Below are 5,000 nucleotides of genomic sequence, written 5' to 3'. Positions count from 1 at the left end.
AATAATAAATATATGATAAAAAGTATTTTCGGGTGCAACACATTAATATTTTATTTTATTTAAAAACCATCCTTTTACACATATATTTTATGAGTAAATATTAGAATAGCTCACAAATAAAACTAAAATATTGTTTAATATTTATTTCTACAATATGTTAGTATAGAATAATAGATTTTTTATGTTTTTGTATAAAACAAAATCTATTTCTATTTAAACTAACTGTAGGAAACCAGGAATAAAAAACGCTCATTATATACAATATGTTAGTACAGAATATAGAGTTTTGTATAAAACAAAATCTATTTCTATTTAAACTAACTGTATAAAAACCAGGAATAAAAAACGCTCATTATATACAATATGTTAGTACAGAATATAGAGTTTTGTATAAAACAAATCTATTTCTATTTAAACTAACTGTATAAAAACCAGGAATAAAAAACGCTCATTATATACAATATGTTAGTACAGAATATAGAGTTTTGTATAAAACAAAATCTATTTCTATTTAAACTAACTGTATAAAAACCAGGAATAAAAAACGCTCATTATATACAATATGTTAGTACAGAATATAGAGTTTTGTATAAAACAAAATCTATTTCTATTTAAACTAACTGTATAAAAACCAGGAATAAAAAACGCTTATATACAATATGTTAGTACAGAATATAGAGTTTTGTATAAAACAAAATCTATTTCTATTTAAACTAACTGTATAAAAACCAGGAATAAAAAACGCTCATTATATACAATATGTTAGTACAGAATATAGAGTTTTGTATAAAACAAAATCTATTTCTATTTAAACTAACTGTATAAAAACCAGGAATAAAAAACGCTCATTATATACAATATGTTAGTACAGAATATAGAGTTTTGTATAAAACAAAATCTATTTCTATTTAAACTAACTGTATAAAAACCAGGAATAAAAAACGCTCATTATATACAATATGTTAGTACAGAATATAGAATTTTGTATAAAACAAAATCTATTTCTATTTAAACTAACTGTATAAAAACCAGGAATAAAAAACGCTCATTATATACAATATGTTAGTACAGAATATAGAGTTTTGTATAAAACAAAATCTATTTCTATTTAAACTAACTGTATAAAAACCAGGAATAAAAAGGCACACAAAATCAACTTTCATTTTCATATTTACTTAAAAATACATATAAAGTAAAAAATATTTCCATATAAATACTAAGTAAATAAAGTCATACAAGTATGAAAATTTTCATACAAGTACCAAATACATAAATCATATAAGTATAGTAATATTCATACTTATAAGTATTTAAAAACAATTTCTTACTAATAAACTAACATAAGGAATTCAAATATATAAAAGTATAATACATTTCCTAGCAGTAAAAAATTTTCATATAAGTACTAAATGTATAAAGTCTATGAAGTAATAAATTTTCATATAAGTACTATTTCAGTATATGTCAATTTGAGCAGATTTGTGCAAATTTGTTATAAATGTTCTCTCCCATGTTGACGTTACCAACCCGAAAATATATGGAAAAATTCTTTTAACCTATTTAAAATTTAAAAACTCATATATACGTGGGTAATTTATATCATTTTCAAATATCGTCATGGTCATAATACAACTAATAACATCAAAAGTATTTTTACAATCGATTTTTTTTTTAAATTTTTAACTTGTATGACTTCATATTTAATACTTATATGAAAATTTATTACTTCATAGACTTTATACATTTAATACTTATATGAAAATTTATTACTTCATAGACTTTATACATTTAATACTTATATGAAAATTCATTACTTCATAGACTTTATATTTTTTATACTTATATAAAAATTTATTACTTCATAGACTTTATATTTTACTTCATAGACTTTATACATTTAATACTCATATGAAAATTTATTACTTCATAGACTTTATATATTTACTACTTATATGAAAATTTATTACTTCATAGACTTTATACAATTAATACTTATATGAAAATTTATTACTTCATAGACTTTATACAATTAATACTTATATGAAAATTTATTACTTCATAGACTTTATACAATTAATACTTATATGAAAATTTATTACTTCATAGACTTTATACAATTAATACTTATATGAAAATTTATTACTTCATAGACTTTATACAATTAATACTTATATGAAAATTTATTACTTCATAGACTTTATACAATTAATACTTATATGAAAATTTATTACTTCATAGACTTTATACATTTAATACTTATATGAAAATTCATTACTTCATAGACTTTATATTTTTTATACTTATATAAAAATTTATTACTTCATAGACTTTATATTTTACTTCATAGACTTTATACATTTAATACTTATATGAAAATTTATTACTTCATAGACTTTATACAATTAATACTTATATGAAAATTTATTACTTCATAGACTTTATACAATTAATACTTATATGAAAATTTATTACTTCATAGACTTTATACAATTAATACTTATATGAAAATTTATTATTTCATAGACTTTATACAATTAATACTTATATGAAAATTTATTACTTCATAGACTTTATACAATTAATACTTATATGAAAATTTATTACTTCATAGACTTTATACAATTAATACTTATATGAAAATTTATTACTTCATAGACTTTATACAATTAATACTTATATGAAAATTTATTACTTCATAGACTTTATACAATTAATACTTATATGAAAATTTATTACTTCATAGACTTTATACAATTAATACTTATATGAAAATTTATTACTTCATAGACTTTATATTTTTTATACTTATATAAAAATTTATTACTTCATAGACTTTATATTTTACTTCATAGACTTTATACATTTAATACTTATATGAAAATTTATTACTTCATAGACTTTATATATTTACTACTTATATGAAAATTCATTACTTCATAGACTTTATATTTTTTATACTTATATAAAAATTTATTACTTCATAGACTTTATATTTTACTTCATAGACTTTATACATTTAATACTCATATGAAAATTTATTACTTCATAGACTTTATATATTTACTACTTATATGAAAATTTATTACTTCATAGACTTTATACATTTAGTACTTATATGAAAATTTATTACTTCATAGACTTTATACAATTAATACTTATATGAAAATTTATTATTTCATAGACTTTATACAATTAATACTTATATGAAAATTTATTACTTCATAGACTTTATACAATTAATACTTATATGAAAATTTATTACTTCATAGACTTTATGCAATTAATACTTATATGAAAATTTATTACTTCATAGACTTTATATATTTACTACTTATATGAAAATTTATTACTTCATAGACTTTATACATTTAGTACTTATATGAAAATTTATTACTTCATAGACTTTATACAATTAATACTTATATGAAAATTTATTACTTCATAGACTTTATACAATTAATACTTATATGAAAATTTATTACTTCATAGACTTTATATATTTACTACTTATATGAAAATTTATTACTTCATAGACTTTATACATTTAGTACTTATATGAAAATTTATTACTTCATAGACTTTATACAATTAATACTTATATGAAAATTTATTACTTCATAGACTTTATACATTTAATACTTATATGAAAATTCATTACTTCATAGACTTTATATTTTTTATACTTATATAAAAATTTATTACTTCATAGACTTTATACATTTAATACTTATATGAAAATTCATTACTTCATAGACTTTATATTTTTTATACTTATATAAAAATTTATTACTTCATAGACTTTATATTTTACTTCATAGACTTTATACATTTAATACTTATATGAAAATTTATTACTTCATAGACTTTATATATTTACTACTTATATGAAAATTTATTACTTCATAGACTTTATACATTTAGTACTTATATGAAAATTTATTATTTCATAGACTTTATATTTTTTATACTTATATAAAAATTTATTACTTCATAGACTTTATATTTTACTTCATAGACTTTATACATTTAATACTTATATGAAAATTTATTACTTCATAGACTTTATATATTTACTACTTATATGAAAATTTATTACTTCATAGACTTTATACATTTAGTACTTATATGAAAATTTATTACTTCATAGACTTTATACAATTAATACTTATATGAAAATTTATTACTTCATAGACTTTATACAATTAATACTTATATGAAAATTTATTATTTCATAGACTTTATATATTTACTACTTATATGAAAATTTATTACTTCATAGACTTTATACATTTAGTACTTATATGAAAATTTATTACTTCATAGACTTTATACAATTAATACTTATATGAAAATTTATTACTTCATAGACTTTATACAATTAATACTTATATGAAAATTTATTACTTCATAGACTTTATATATTTACTACTTATATGAAAATTTATTACTTCATAGACTTTATACATTTAGTACTTATATGAAAATTTATTACTTCATAGACTTTATACAATTAATACTTATATGAAAATTTATTACTTCATAGACTTTATACATTTAATACTTATATGAAAATTCATTACTTCATAGACTTTATATTTTTTATACTTATATGAAAATTCATTACTTCATAGACTTTATATTTTTTATACTTATATAAAAATTTATTACTTCATAGACTTTATATTTTACTTCATAGACTTTATATTTTACTTCATAGACTTTATACATTTAATACTTATATGAAAATTTATTACTTCATAGACTTTATATATTTACTACTTATATGAAAATTTATTACTTCATAGACTTTATACATTTAGTACTTATATGAAAATTTATTACTTCATAGACTTTATACAATTAATACTTATATGAAAATTTATTACTTCATAGACTTTATACAATTAATACTTATATGAAAATTTATTACTTCATAGACTTTATGCAATTAATACTTATATGAAAATTTATTACTTCATAGACTTTATATATTTACTACT

The sequence above is a fragment of the Bactrocera oleae genome, unplaced genomic scaffold (assembly GCF_042242935.1).
Source record: "Bactrocera oleae isolate idBacOlea1 unplaced genomic scaffold, idBacOlea1 ctg00000014.1, whole genome shotgun sequence".
Taxonomy (NCBI): domain Eukaryota; kingdom Metazoa; phylum Arthropoda; class Insecta; order Diptera; family Tephritidae; genus Bactrocera; species Bactrocera oleae.
The sequence above is the reverse complement of the archived record's forward strand: the minus strand, read 5'-3'. Positions refer to the sequence as shown.